Source organism: Bison bison, unplaced genomic scaffold (genome assembly GCF_000754665.1).
Source record: "Bison bison bison isolate TAMUID 2011002044 unplaced genomic scaffold, Bison_UMD1.0 scf7180017864158, whole genome shotgun sequence".
Taxonomy (NCBI): domain Eukaryota; kingdom Metazoa; phylum Chordata; class Mammalia; order Artiodactyla; family Bovidae; genus Bison; species Bison bison.
Genome location: NW_011494730.1, coordinates 1,428,043 through 1,444,714, shown reverse-complemented (window position 1 = coordinate 1,444,714; position 16,672 = coordinate 1,428,043). Strand labels below are relative to the sequence as shown.

The 16,672-nt window shown below is 41.9% G+C and overlaps 1 protein-coding gene and 1 pseudogene across 2 annotated transcripts in view; one reads left to right on the top strand and one right to left on the bottom strand.

The window, feature by feature from the left end:
• The window catches only part of KIAA0319L (KIAA0319-like ortholog), a 97,511-nt gene that overhangs the window by 76,166 nt on the left and 4,673 nt on the right, over positions 1-16,672 (bottom strand). The gene's annotated exons all lie outside the window — the stretch shown is intronic.
• Positions 13,171-16,657, top strand: LOC104989504 (annotated as a pseudogene).

Genomic DNA, 16,672 nt, shown 5'->3' with positions numbered 1-16,672 from the left:
ATGTTATTTCATTTCCTTAGCTAAAAGAAGGGAGGGATAGGAGAGAAAACAAAGGTTCTCAGTTCACTAAGAAATGAGAAAGAGCTTTTTGAATTAAATTGGGGAGAGCACTGAACGGCAGGTATGATGAGAGACGTGCAAAATGAGAAACTAAAGAAAAGCCAAATGGATTAAAAAAGAGATAATGGAATCTAACATAACCAGCTAGGATACAGCCTTTCCTGCCTAACACCGAACTGAAAAATCTTTTCAAATCACAAAGCAATCTTTCCTCATGAAAGGACCAACCGATTTCCAGTTCCCTGAGTTATCTATTTCAGACCACTCCACTTCACTCAAAGGCAAGATAGGCTTTCACCATGGAACTTTCAGAACAAAGCATCGGTGGAAAATAGCTTCCCAGTTCAACTAGGCAAATAGTCATCCATCACCGATGACATTTAGATCCATTCAATTTCCCTTCACCTGAGTAATGATGAAAAGAAAAAGAAAAGGACACATCTAAGTTCTGGTCACCTAGATGAATGGAAACCAGTCCACCACAATTCTATCACTTTTAGTTTCTACCTGATACTCATTAATAAATCAAAAGTTTGCATTAATTGGACAGGTTGCTATAAAGTTTCAAAAGATGTATCTGTTAAGATTTAGTTGAAAGCCATTTTCACAACCAAGTCATAAGTGAGAGTAAGAATCAAAATGCTGGTATAGCTGAAAATAGCTCTCCTACCATAAAGTCACCTGCTTAGAAAAGAGCCAGTCATCAGGAGCTTTATAATATTTAAAGGCAGATTGAAGGCAAATGATTAAACCATGTATTTAAGAGAAACTGTGACTGGGGGTTACACTGCTGCGTATCACACACTCAGAATCTCCTGCTTTGCTTTTTCTCCCACCACCTTATGACTAAAAGACTCTGGAGAACGCTGTCAGCAAGGAGAACACGCCTCCAAGCCACAGCGGGAAGGAGCCCACATCTCTCTGTGTAACACTGTCTTCATATTCAAAAAGCACAGGTATCAAATGATAATAGACAACTTCGGCCTGTGAATAAAAGTGGTCTTAAGAAGAAAGACTTTTTTCCCCAAAGAGAAAAGCTGCAGGATATGATGCCAAGAATCAAGCAATTCTCTATACAGCCCACTTGTAAATGTTATCGTTAAGAACCTGCAGCCGATTGCTGTCTCTGACTGCAGGGCTGATAAATTATTTGCATTCACAATCATACCAACCTTCTTTGGAAACCCACACAATGAACCTTGAATCAGAGCACTGTTTTGTTTCAGGGGAAGGTTTTTTTTGGTTTTGGTGGGTTTGGGATTTTTTTTTTTTTTGCTTTGCTTTGCTTTTTTTTCCCTTTTTCTTTTTGCTGGCTGGTTTTGTTGTTTCTAAAGAGAAGGTCATTTAGAGGGCTGCAGCAGAGATATGTAAATTAAATAAAACAGCAGTAAGCGTGAGAAGAAATAAGAAAATAATATAGCAAACCATGTAGTGTTACTTCAGCAGATATGGCCAATAGAGGAAAATTTCATGTCAATTTATCTATTAAAAAAATCTCTCCTTTTGGAGTATTATGTAAGTCTCATCAAAAAAAAAAAAACTGCAGTGGGCTGAACTGGGACATGCGAGGACTCAATACTACCAAGTTTCAGATTCTTAAATATCTCAAACCACTTTTTGCTTATAGCAAATAAAATGCAAAGCTACAGATGCTTTCTCATCGGTGTGTAAATGAAAGCAAAACTGTATGAGTAGTTAGTATTCTTAGAATTTTTAAGAGCCAGTTTATTTAAATTAAACCAAAGCTTATCTGTATCTGTACAGAAATAAAAATAATCTTCCTAGGGCTCTTCTTCTCTAGACTTTACAGAGCTGTACATATTCTTCCCTTTACCTTTCCCTCTGCAACAGAGAAGTGAAGGAGCTCTGTAGGGTAAAAGCCACGTCAAATGAATCTGAGAGAAGTTAAAAGGGGTTAGAGTATCACTTCTCTCACCAGCCCGCTATAGAGCAGGGTTCAGCTCTTCCCTGCGCCACTCATTGTGCTCCCACAACACAGCCTGGAATTTACCATGCTTTTTTATGTCTCTACATCTATCTTCGCCTCCATAGTGTGAACACTCCAATGGCAGGCAAGTGGCTTTTATTTAGCCAGGGACAGTGCTTGTTGACATGAATTATATGTATCTATAGTATATACTTACCATCTAGATATTAATGATCATTAATTATTTGAATTAAGCATCCTAGAGAAGTATTCGGAGAAGGCAATGGCACCCCACTCCAGTACTCTTGCCTGGAAAATCCCATGGATGGAAGAGCCTGGTAGGCTGCAGTTCATGAGGTCGCTAAGAGTCAGACGCGACTGAGCTACTTCACTTTCACTTTTCACTTTCATGCATTGGAGAAGGAAATGGCAACCCACTTCAGTGTTCTTGCCTGGAGAATCCCAGGGACAGAGGAGCCTGGTAGGAGGCAGTCTATGAGGTCACACAGAGTCAGACACAACTGAAGCGACTTAGCAGGAGCAGCAGCAGAGAAGTATTAAAAATGCAGTAAGCGTATAACAATATACATAAAGCACCAAACATCACAAATATTAGAAAAGTATATTAGAACAGTGTAATCTAGTTAGTCAGTAACATTATGTAGTACTGACATTCAGATACTGTTTGGTATTGTTTAGTTTTTATTTACTGCAGATGTGTGGCTCTCAATAACTTCATTTTTATGATACCTTCATACATACACACATAAATACATATATATAAAAACGTGTGTGTGTGTGTGTGTGTGTGTGTGTGTGTGTAGGTATTTTTCTCCTATACTTCCATTTTCAAGTTGATTGTAATTCTCACATTCAACAGAGAGAAATAAAAATTTGGGCAAAATGGTCAACATTCCTCCCTACCCAAGTATCTAGTACAGACTCTACCTAGCCACAGAGAAATAGCCTTTCCTTATGCTCATCTGTAAAATGGCAATATTTCTCTGTGGCTTCAAAGTGACACTAATTCTAGGCAGGCAATAAAGATATCCAAATGCCCCTTGGCCTCTTGCTCTCTCTCTCACATACACACACTCCCCACAGACACACAGAAAACCCTTGAAAACACACTGTTTGTGGAGGGCCTTCACCCTTCTACCTCTTCCTCCCTAATGACAGAGGCAGCCATGCTGCCAAGGCAGCAACCCCCACATGAAATATGAAAGAGTGGGGGCGAAACAGCTCAATCAAACAGCTTGGGGAAGGAAAGGAGGGTATGCTTGTCAGCGAAACTCTCCATGAAAAGGCCAGAAAACTTTTCCTTCTGCCATGACTATCCTGGGCAAATCTGCCTGCTCTAGATCTACCTACCTGCACTTAAGAGATCAAGCCCTCCCTTTAACCTTTCACAGAAGAGGTAATATGAAAACTCACCCCATTATCTGAAAAGTGCATCATGAGAAACGTCAGGGTGCAGCTTATGAGCATACTCTGGAGAGCACAGCTAAGAGCAATTCTGAAAACCAAGGAGGAAAGGAAGAGCCGGAAGCTTCTGTCAGGCTGGGGCGGGGCCTCCACAAGGGCAGAAAATCTCCCTCCGTCAGGTCCAGAGGTGGCTGGGGCCACGGGGGCCTCCAGTAAGTGGGGACTGGGCAGGGCAAACAAGGCCCTCACAGACAGAACTTCCTCTGCGGTATCCCTGATACTACATCTGGAGGTTCACGATGGGGTTCACAGGTAGTAGTTATTTCTATCTGGAATAATAATTTCCTAAACTTTCTACATTAAGCATGCATGACTTTTATAATAAAAAAAGAAACAGCTAAAGAAATCAAACAAAAACCAAGCAGCTACAGAGACTGATGAAGGGGAATGCACGGCTAGAAGAGCAGCTTGGTGGTGCTTCAGCACAGGGGGCTATTTTGCTTCAGGCCAAAAGCCACAGACTGACCCAGCAGGATGCAACTTTCTGAAGTGGAACCTGGCTCTTCAGCATCTCTCTACAAGGTTGCTTCATTTATTCTGATTAACACTCATTCATTCTACCAGGCCAACTTCCATAAGCTTCCAGCTGACTCAGGTTGCCCTCAGTTAAGGACAATAAGCACTGAATTGTATCAAAAAAAAAGAAGAAGAAGAAACAGAGTTCTTTCTTTATAGGCAGAATGGCTGTCCCTTCAAAGTTTTAAGCCTAAATCTGAAATTAGAGTACAGAAGTAAAACCCAATCAGTATAAGCTCCTCATCTTCCAGGACTGGTAATTCCCCTTATTACCTAAAAGTGAGAGAATCCATAAGCATTTATTTTAAATTGCTGCTGGATCTGAATCAAAGTATAACGTTAAGCCAGTTGGAAGAAAGAAAGCATTCCTAAACTCCTGTCATTTGCCAGGAGAGTGTTAAAATAGGAAATGGGATGAGCCACATCAGGCATCCATCTTTAGGGGCAGAGTCTGCAGCTGGTGGAGTTGGATAGGCCTTGGCCAGCATTCCTCTCTGCTTCTGTTTCTGCTAGAACAAGGCCTGTTAATTCATTATTCAGGGACATTCATAATTTCTTATCATCCCTGGGTATTTTATAGTTTTCTTTTGTGACTGACCAGACAAGTTTAGGATTAATAAAATGTGGTGCTTTCCTTGCACAGGGACTGTTTACCTGATAGCCTAGTAACAGACCTGATGCAAAAAGGATTTTCAAGAGCTGACTGGCTGGGTATATCTAATACCCATGACATCACCAGAAGACACACATACACTTCCAAATCGGAGCAAGGGCTGCAGCTGTCACACTTTTTCCTAATCTCCAGATAACTACCCTCACTGCTTATTCAGGGATGTGGGTTATTAATGGTGGAGAGAGTGGGCTGGGTTGAAAGGAAAGCTGGATATACTGTATTAATAGACAGGGGCTTTACCTACATAATTCTCAGCAGAAGGTTCCTCTACTAAGACCAGCCTGAGACATCACATTCTCTAGTCTCTTAGGATTCTGCAAGTAAAACTGGGTCTCTCTTGTCATTGAATTACCTTGAGACCCTAGGGAGACCTCTGCCTCTTTGAAGGGAACCTTGATAGCAGTAACATCACCCCTGTCGAAGAGAATTTCTTTTCCCTAGTAATGGCCAAAGAATCACTAGGCTGCAAACTCCAAGAGGGTAGAGACCATGTCTGCCTTCCTCACCACTGCATTTCTAATGTCTAGGATGGCAGGCACCCAATAAATACATTTTGAAGGAAGGAACTAACTCTGCAAGCTACTTCTGACATAAAATCCAAAAATGCTATTGGAGTAGCCCCAGGCAAAACACTGCCCTGACTATAAGAACCAACCTGGCCTAGGACAAGAGTCTGCCAAACATGGGCAGATCATCAGTGTTGGGGGAAGTGAACCAGGGCTGAGGGCCAGCAGAGCAGAGCCCTCTTCCAGAGGAGAAGGATCCCTGACTGAAGGACCAAACAAGTAGCCAGTCTTGCTCCTCAGGGGTATGTTACAGGAAATACAAACGGAGTTCACTTTGTCATGGGCTTCAACCAACCTCAGACCTGAATGGAGGCCTACTTTTCCTGACAATGCAGAAAGGCCAGCTGCCTACAGTATACTTCAAAAAATGTGGGGACTGATGTCCCACTAGAGGTTTAAGAAGCCAACAGAGACCTCAAATCCACTGCCGACTGGGTCGTCTCGGGATGAGACAAGAATCCAACTAGTCAGGGTTTTTTATGTCATTATATCATAATGACTAATATTTGCTAAATTGCTATTTATGTACCTCGGAGAAGGCTAAGCACTTCGCATAAACATTTCAGTTAATCTTCATAACAACCGTATCAGAGGTACTGTCATTCTTGTTTTGTAGATGAAGAACCTGATGAAAGATGAATTTCAGTAATACCACCCAGTATATAATAGAAGCAGGGCTCAGATTCAGGCTTGTCTGACTCCCAAGTCCATGCTCCAGGGTCTTGACCACTCTGCCTCCTGTTTCTTGCTCAGCTGATGAACTAGGTAGGTGGTCAAGACCAATTCTTATAACTTCTCTCTAAAACATATCCAGCACTATCTGGAATCAAAAGTGGCTAAAAGATCTTAACAATATGGGCTGACTTTTCTCAAGGCAGTTCCTGGATGGAGGATCAGAAAGAAAGTTCAAAAGGTAGGCCCTCAAACCAACAGCTGGGCATTTCAACCCAAACCCTTCAGTACTACTGTCAACCACAACTGGCACTTGCCAAGAGCATGTGCCAGAGACTGAACAGCGGCATGTGCCATCTACCTCTGTGGAGAATGAATCCTGTTGCTGTTGTAGCAGTTGACTTTCAGCAACCCCTGAGAGGAATTCAGGGTAGAGACTGAAGCACTCTGCTCCAGGGAAAAACTGGTGGAACAGGTCTTTAGATAATTAGATATTTTCAGGAACTGATTTATGATCCCAATCCTTCCATCTCTTCATATCTAGAAAAGCACCCTTCATGGTGACATAAGCTCCTCCTGAGCAGCAGAAAACCTTTTGTAAATTAAGTGCATGATTGCATTGAACTCCCACTTCACCAAAATCTTATATATTATTGATTCTCCCCTCAATGCCTCTTTGGAGCAATCTCTCAGACCTATCTGAGGTGCTTCCTCCCAGGCTGCAGTCTTCATTTTGCCCCAAATAAAACAATTCACAACTCTCAAACTGTGCATCTTTTTTAGTTAACACTACTCACCGAAGCATAGATGTCCAAAGAGTAACCACACACACAGTCTTGATCACATTTCTGCTCATTCCACACAATGCCTTGAATTGCAAGCTGTTCCAATTAGTAGGACTTTTATACAACCTCCAAAATAAGCCAAAAGACCATATTTTGGTCCTGTATTTGTTATCCTGTTTTTATAAATTCCTCCACTATTTTACTATTTTCTCCCTGAGGAATTTCTAGGAGAGTCAATTTAAAACAGTTTTTAAATTGAATTGGATTTACTGCCTAATTACACTACTTTCTTAACCCTCTTTGTCACACAAGTTAGGAAATAAGTTTGTGTCTGCATAAAACGCAAATAGAACCCACCAGAATTATAGTTTTCCCAGTGAGAGAGAAGGACTTAAGATGATTATCTTTCGTTCACCTGAAACTCTCACAGCATTGTTAAATGGCTATACCCCAATACAAAATAAAAGGGTAAAAAGACAAAAAAGATGATTATCTTTTACTGGAGAGTATTTAAGCAAGAGACAATTACTTCATTTCATGGGGAGAGAGGCTAACTTAAGATATTTCTGACTGGTCTTACTTAGGTCAATTAAATTGTGATGTAAGAAGACGCCACAGCCTTGTTCAATGCTAGATGAATTTTAGAATCAAAGAGCTTGTATGGTTTATGTTAACAGCCAGAAAACCCTACCTTCCCCCAGCTGTCGTGTACTCAAGTCATTATCACAATCTGAGGAGACAGATTTAGGATTAATAATTTATTACCTTCCTGTACTGCAATGTAGTTAAGAATATAGGACAGTTTGGCAGGAAAAAGTTGCTGCTGAAGGCTCACTGCTATGAGGTATATAGTCCCTTAGTCATTCACCTTAAATTAGGTGCCCAGTAGATACAAGAAGAGCAGCAATATGCCACCTAAAAAGTTTCCTGAAAATGCTTTTCTCTAATATAAAAAAGAGAAATATATCATTCTCTTAAAGGAAAAAGACACCACTTGGTCTGACTGGCACACCAGGGGCTACAGCTCTCAAAGCACAGTGCAACGAACACGTGGGGGCAGAGGAGGAAGTGAGCTCAGGTGCCTTCTGTCCGCCAAGGGCAAATGCAAGCAGGTATGAGGGCAAAATGGGGACGCAGCCAGCCGGCGGGGGAAGGCCTCTCGCTAAGCCAGACACTGCCCGAGTCCCATCTGCAGCCTCTGTGGGGGTGAGGGTCAGAATTAATCTCTCCCACCCAGAGTTTAGGACTAATTGAAAAAATAAAACATGGCAGTTAGAGGTACATGGAGACCAAAATATCTTTATAAGGGATAAGGTGCCTGGAAAACATAGCTTAGATGTACAATCACAAATGCATTTCCTAATAATTTCCTATACTGAATTAAAACTTATCAACTGGACAAACATAGGCTGCCCTGCCATGGGCAGACCAGTTAGAGCATGGCAGGGAGAGAACACATGGAAATTCTCAAGACTAGCCATTGCCTACCACAGAATTCTTTTCCAGTATCACTAATCAGAAAAATCACTTTTCCATTCCTGGAGAGAATCAGAAGGGGTTGGGGGAAAAAGAACAAAAATAATCTTCCTGGGAAGTGAAGTGTCCACTTAATGGACCAAGACTGAAAAAACAGCATAGGAAAGACTGATTCTCCTTATCGTATATATTCCAAAGTGGTCCTATCTCATACATTATCTTTAGGTTAACCCAACAAACCTTTATTGCTACCTACTACATACTATTGGAGAAGGAAATGGCAACCCACTCCAGTACTCTTGCCTGGAAAATCCCATGGACGGAGGAGCCTGGTAGGCTATAGTCTATGGGGTCGCAAAGAGTCGGACACGACTGAGCGACTTCACTCACTCACTCACTACATGCTATATGTCAAGTAAGTAATTATAAGTAAGACAACTTCATGAAGTAGACACATAAGTAAGTATAGTAGACTTCCGCTCCCAGCTATGATGGAGTATGCTGGTACAAGACTCATCATCTATACAAATAACTATAAAACTGGACAGAATACTTAAGACAACTGCTTTCCATCAGGAGATAAGAGTGTAAGGTTACAATCCCTGGGAGAAGGGAAACTTGAAGTGAGCCCCAAAGTTGCCCAGTTCTCTTTTAAGGAACAGTTTCTCATCCACAGTACAGAAACCTGGGACCCAAACAGTACAGAGTAACATCAAGGCCAAGTGGCAGAGCTCTGAGTGTGGCTAGAACCTGAGTGGCGGGACACTGGACAAGAAGCTGTGAAAACAGGGAAATCCCAAAAGGCTGAGGGCTGGGACATAAAGGCTCACAAAGGTTTGGATATACTAAATGCTACAGCGATGAGAAGGAAACAGAAACACTAGAAGTCAAGCAGTGCTGGGGTAGGAATAAGGAGCATTCTAGAACTCCGGCTCTGCCAAAGTGAAGAAATCACACTAACAACACACATCAGCAGGCACTAGAAAGGCCTTTAGGAGTAAGAACCACACTCAAGGGCAAGACCTACTCTGAACCTCTCCTCTCAAAGCCTAAAACCACACAGTGCAATATGGCATAATAACAAAGCAATGTATAGATAATATGAGAAGATTAAAGGAAAAGTTCAAATCAGAGGCTTCAGGAAAAGCACCAGAGAAGAGTTTATGTTTACCTGAATCAGAACACATCAGGCAGAATGGTAACGGCACAGGCAGAGGAATAGAGCACTCTACGTGGAAACATGAGACGGCACTCTGCAAATAGCGAGATGAAAGTGGAGGAGAAAAGGGAGTATAGAATGACTCAGGGACTTATATACCTCAGAGAATGAGTTGAGATGGTCTTTGCACTGGGGGCTTCCCTGGTGGCTCAGTGGTAAAGAATCCACCTGCAAGGCAGGAGATGCAAGAGACATGGATGTGATCCCTGGGTGGGGAAGATACCCTGGAGGAGGAAATGGCAATCAACTCCAGCATTCTTGCCAGGAAAATCTCAGACAGAGGAGCCTCATGGCATACACGGTCTTTGTACTGCTACAGGGAATAAAGGAGGAAGTGGGGTAAAAGATGATGAGTTCAGTCTTGATACATTAAGTTGGAGATATGTGACGTACAGGTGGCTACATGGTCTGTGATCCAGCAGAGAAGGGAATGAACACATATAGATTTGGGAGCAGTGAGCATACAGGTTACAACTAAGGGAAAAAATGAGATTGCCCAGGGTGGGCACACAAGAAAGAGTAGAAACAGAACTCTGAAGAGCAAAACATTTAAGGGACAAGCTGAGAAGAGACTGAGGGAAGAATAATTAGAAAGTGCGATCCATCAGCTGAAAGGAGAACAAAGAAAAGCATGGTTGTAACTAAAAGCAACTGAGGAGAGGGCATCCAGAAAGCAGCCAAAGGTGCCAAACGCAGCAGGGGCGTTGAGTAAAAAGTAACGGTGTCCAACTAGGGAGGCCATGGTTAGCTCGGTAAAGGCCAGGCTTTAGGCAGAAGCCAGACCTCACTGGTTCAGAAGAGGACAGAGGCGGGAAAACAGAGACAATAAATGTGGTGTGCTCGCTCAGAAAGCTTCCCTGGCTGGGAAAGACGAAGCCAGGAACCCGGCCAGAGATCCCTCACAAAGAACAATGCTTGGCTCAATAAATATTTGTGAAATGAATAAGCAGTCATAAAAAAATAAAACAAATAAATGATCTGCACCCATCTGGTTGTTTGACTAGCCCTTGTTTGCTACTGCGTCGGTCTGTCTGTTGGCAAACCGGATACGTATTAGGCCCAAGCCAAGTTCCATTTCCTTCACAAAGCCTTCCCTGATTTTTCTCACCTTCTACAACCTCCCCTACGACAAACAAAAAAACAGAGAATAACAAGTGTTGGTGAGGACATGGAGGAACGTTCTGGAACCCTCATACGCTGCTGGTGGAAATGTAAAACGATGCAGCTGCCGTAGTAAACAAAAAAAGTTAAACGGTTACCATATGATTCAGCAACTCTACTATATAAAACAAAATCTATACCTGAAATATTATTCAGCCATGAAAAGGAAAGTGGTACCGAAACATGTTACAACATGAATCTTGAAAACATGGCCCTAAGTGAAAGAAGCTAGACATAAAAGGCCACTTACTGTATGAATCCAATTATATTAAATGTCCAGAAAAGGCAGACTCCTAAAGTCGGAACGTAGATTAGTGGCTTCCAGAAGCTAGAGAAGGGAGAAACAGGGAATGACTGCTAACAGGTATGAGGCTTCTTTTAGGAGATAAAATGTTCTGGAATTAAATAATGGTATTATACCTCAGTTAAAAAATACCTCTAATCTCTCATTACAGAACTCCTAAATTTTACCTATTTAGCCCAGTATCTACTGATTTATATTGAGTAAAACTGCTCTTTTCAGTGAGAGAGAGGTTCCTTGAAGACAGACAGTTTTCTCCTGGACTATTTTACTAGCTTCCTAACAGATACCCTTACCTCTGGCCCTCATCTCCCTCCCCTTGCCATCTTTCTCCCACCCGCACCATTACCATTTTCTATATTTTAGCAAAAATGTTCCAGGAATGTACCAGTATCACTCTTCTGCTCAAAGTTTTAATAGCTCCCAATTTTCTAAGGCAATGTTCTCCAAAGTAGGGTTTTTGCTTACCAGAGGTACACAAGACAAATTATGGAGTTATGAAAAGAAAATATTAAAACTATTAATACTTGTTTTTAGTTGATCTTATTAAGGTTTTGCTTTTGGAATCTCTTATAAACATAAGACTTCAGCACAATGGTGCTTGTTTATAATGTATAAACAAAAATTGGAGCACATCCTCAACTTTTTTATGGATATGAGTGCATAATCAAGAAAATTTGTAGACCACCTACCTTAAACAATTAAAATCAAAGCTGCTTTCTATGGTATATAAGATCCTTCATTACCTGGCCACCATCTACCTCTTCAGAAGTCACCATTCCAGCTTTGCTCTTTTTATTTCAGCAGCACTAATCTGCATAGAGAGTTTCCTTTATTTACCAAGCTGTTTCATAATTTTGTGCTTTTGCTCTTTCAATCCCATTGCCTGGGAATCGCCTTCAAATTCAACCTTCAGCATTCTGTCAGGCATCAGCTTCCCTGGAGAGAACGCTTTAGTCCTCCCCATTCTTCTCTAAGCTGAACGCGTCTCTGGTTGGAGCAGAACTCTGGGCACTGCACCCCTCCATCTTTTCACTCACCACATCATAGTATTTACACATCTATCTCCCTCGTTAAATGAGGAGTTCTTCCAGGGCAAGAACCACATCATACTCATCTTTATTAACCTCATGCTTCATCCAGGACCATAATCCTTGTAAGTTCTAAAAAACTGGTTCTGAATTGAATCTTTTTTCTCTGTACTCTAAATACTTACTAACTCTGTAGTCTATTTCCCAGAAGCAAGGGAACCATAGTAAACATTTTCACAGCCAATTGTTAGCTTCAGGTATACATTAGCTTCAATGACTCATCTTGGTTTAGCTTTCCAAGGCTGGTTCTGGCCCTTTAAATGTTAACATATTTTTGAATTGTTATTATATATGTTAAAAGGTTAACATGTTTGTGAATTGAAATGCCAAACATTAGGTATGCTTGGAAAGAACTTAAAGAGCAACTGGGTGAGGATACTGATTTCAAAGTGAAGGGAACCGTCCTTCTCAAAGGAAAGCAGGGTGTTTGCTTTGATATCCCTACTGCACCAGTAACAGAAGTACAGAAGAGTGGCAAGACTCATGACACTGGCCGTTTCCGGTGGCCACGGAGCAACCAGAGCTAGAAGCACCAAGAGAAGGATACTGCAACTTCCAAGGACAATGAGAAGGCAACAGAGGCTTCAGGGAACATCGCGAGGGCAACCGAGGTGTCAGGGGACAAGGGGAAAATAGAAGCTTCAGAGGACAGCAATCAGGAGGTGGCAACAAAAGTAACAGATTCCAAAACAAAGGCCAGAAGCAGAGTTTTAATAAAGCATTCGGGCAGTAATTTGAAGTAGAAGATTTATTTGGCAAAAACAGCAACATGAAACTGAACATTATTTTTCACACAAAGTTAAAAGCACATTGTATTTCTATTCTGACCACTTGGCCAGTTCCCATCTCTTTGAGAGAGAGAAGCTTCAGTTAAATTATTTCATCTGATTGATGACTGTCATTTATACTGTACCGCTACTTCTGTCTCAGGTATTCCTTTGGAAAAGGTGTATGGATTCATTACAAACTCTAATGTATTGCCTATAGATTATAAGATAAAGTCAAGTATGCATCTGCTGATACTTTTTAAGTTGACCTGTCTTTATATTTAGAAATGTCTCTTAATAGTAGGCTTAGCTCAGATGGTAAAGAATGGTGACTCAGATGGTAAAGACTCTGCCTGCAATGCAGGAGACCCATGTTCGATCCCTGTGTGGGAAAGATCCCCTGGAGACGGAAATGGCAACCAACTCCAGTGTTCTTGCTTGGACAATTCCACACAAAAGAGCCTGGCAGGCTATAGTCCATGGGGTTGCAAAGAGTCAGACACAACTAAGCAACTATCACTCACTCACACTATTTATCAATATCTTAATCAGATCATGCTGTTCTCAAAGGCATTACGTCTCCTTAAAATGTCTTCCCATATCTCTGCTCTGATTGTGTTCATTCTAAACTTTCACTCTCCAATGATAGACTTTGATTTTAATGTTTAATGATTTTAATGTTTAATTTTCAAGGGACAATTCCCTTATTGCTAATTTATTATTCAGTCAACAAATATTTTTATGGTGCATCTACTATATGCCAAGCCCTTGGTACTTGCTAGGAATAGCTGGCATAAGCAATAAAGGCAAAATCTCAGCTCTCAAGAAGCTGACAACCGATCGCAGGACTTTCCAAATTCTTGGGGTCACTTCACATTTGTCTCCAGATATTGATAATCCCCTCGTCCAAAATGCTATTTTAAGCCATTTAACAATAACATTAGAAAAATAGTGATTCAATGGCTCACGAGGAAAACACAGAGCATCTTTTATCGAAGTGTTATCACTGCTTCCTAGCAGTGGGTTCTGGCACTGAACCCAAAAATGAAACAAAAAAGAAGCCCATTATACATAAGTCAATGTACACCTGGGGTTCTCCCAGAGACGAAAAACTGCTAAGTGATAAACAGGAACAGGGATGAGTAACTGCAGAGCTGCTTTCTTTTGGTTAGTTTTTCAAGAATAATTTCTATAATCCATGAACTAAAGACAACAACAAACCATCAGGCATGTATTTTATCAAGTAAAAACCAAACAAATTCATAAGCAGATAAATACTGATTCAGGCTACCAACAACAGGACTTTGCTCCTATTGTTTTATTGTTGCTTTTTCAAATAGGGTCTACCCCTGCCTTATAAAAAGAGTTAACATGTACCCTGGAAAACACAGAAAAGAATCAATATAAAGAGTAATAACCAGTGGGGAGGGCTATGCTGTGCATCCCTTCACTCTCGCTGCAAGGAGATGGCTCAGCAGCTTCTCCTATGGAGGTCCCTGACCTCTGTCATCTCCGGGAAGCCCACTGAGGGTGGGTGGGCAGCCCTCGCCTCCAGGGCACTGTAGACCCCAAGAGTACAGTCCTAGTAACCTGACAGTAACACCCGGCTACTCCTGGCCGATAGACACCACCAGTGTCTGTGCAAACTCTAACATCCAGGATGAACCTGACTTTCAAGACCAAGTTGTCAACACGGAGACACCAGTGGTTGTGGATTTCCATGCACCGTGTTGTGGTCCCTGCAAGATCCGGGGGCCAAGATTAGAGAAAATGGTGACCAAGCAGCAGGGGAAGGAGGTGATGGCCTAGGTGGATACTGATGACCACACAGACCTCACTGTAGGGTAGGCTAACACGGTGGGCTGACACCGTGCCCACTGTGCTGGCCAGGAAGAACGGGGATGTGGTGGACAAGTTCGTGGACATCAAATGATGAGGACGAGCTGGAGACCTTCCTGAAGAAGCTGACCGGCTGACAAGCAGGAAGCATCCTGACTGCCCCTGCCCACCTGGGCCCCATGGTCCCAGGGGAACCCTGATAAAACTCACAGCCTTTCTTTGCTGGCCCTTCCCACCTCCTCCCTCTGTCCAGCCCCAAGCTTTGGAGACTAAGCCTCCAAACAAGGAGGCCAGGGTGGCCACCTGAGGGACAGGGCTGCTGCCCAGCTGAAAGAGTCGTCTCCCCCCTGCCTCCCAACCCCACCTCTGTCTGCTCCCTCCAGGGCTTTTGGCCCTGCGCTAAGGATGCTGGGACAGAGCCCTGGGGCCAGCCTGCAATAACGGTTTAGTCCTGTCTCCCTGTTCCCTTCTGATCTGAACACTGGTGTCTGGCTCATTTGCCTCCTGCATTTTCCTTTCCTGCTGCTGTTTTGTGAAAAGACAAAGAAGGGAAAAGAAACCCAAACAAGTGAAAATAAAATATATAATTCTCTCATTTTTCATAGGTCTGTAATAAAGAACTTTATGTGATCCTTCTATCGCCCACTGTGGAGAACAGACCCTGGGCCTTGTACTACATGACCCTGTATCCACACCCCCACCTCTCCTGCAGAGAGCCACATCCCTCTTTTCTCCCAGGTGCCAGGGCAGCGAACATGTGTTGGGCTGAGGGTATCCTGCAAACCCTTGACTCTGCAAGGCTCAGGACACTACTCTCCCTCACCATTAGCTGGACCTTTGGTTCTTTGAGGCTTCACTGTGAAAAATTGGGCCAATAAAGCTAGGGTTTACACTGTCAAAAAAAAAAAGAGAGAGATAATAATTCCACTACTCAAATATATATATATATATATCTCACTTCAGACTTTCTGTTATACAAAAATATCTTTCTTTTCACAAAACTGACACTAATTTTGAACATGAATATGCAATTGTGTATCATGTTTTTTCATGCTTAACATCAGGATCATTTTCCATGTACTCGTTCTTTTAAAATGTGAATTTTTAAGTCAGATAATTATTTCACCATGTGGACAGGCCATAATTTCACCATACTCCCATTGTGGGGCAGGTAGCAGTAATGTTTTCCAACACAGAATAAATGAGTGTGGATGAATGCTCTCATTCACAACCATTTAAATATGTCCTTGAGGTAAATTCCTAAAAGGGGAATTACTAAGTCAAAGAACATGAACTTTTTTAGGATCCTAATTTATGCCAAAAAGGTCTCTATTCAAACTCTCCAGCACAACAGGAGAGCAACCACATCACCCCTTGGCAGCACTAGATATTTCTACTTTGATCTTCATCAACATGATAGGTTAAAAAGGATTTCTCATTTTACTTCGCAGCTCTTTGGTCAGTAATGAGAATGAACATTTTTTAATGTGATAAATCATTTTAATTTCTTATTTATGATACTCTGTTTATGTCTATTATTCACTTTTGCTATTAGGACATTGTGCTTTTTAAAAAACTGATCTAGAAGAGCTCTGATAAATTAAAACACACAACAAATCTGACTGTCATGTATTGCCTGCATGTTCGTTCAGTTTGAACACACATGGATCTTGGTTCTTTCATGGTAAAAGCTCCAAACTTTTCTAAAATGGAACTGGTACAATCTAATTCCCATCACAGCCACTCCTACCAAGTACCACCTCTTTACCTTTATACTCAATGTGTTCCTTAGGGTGTTGTTTTTAAGCACCAGGCTCACCAGGGATACGAAAGACTAGCTCAATGAACCCACAGCACTCTGTTTAACTAACTAGCTCGGAAAATACAAAAAACACTCAGAAAAGCTTCTTCCTCCCCTATAATCAGAATCCCTCAAATAACAAGCTGTTCATTCTGGTTCAGGGCAAAAAAAGCTGGCTTTGGTCCTCTAAAAGATCACCTGTGGTTGGAAGGCAGCAAAGTAGAAGAAAAAGAGCATAAGCTCTAGAGTGGAAAAACCTGCATTTAGATTCCTGGCTCTGCTGTGCTCTTGCTGTGTGACCTTGGTCAAGTCATTTTGCTTCCCTGGGCCCCA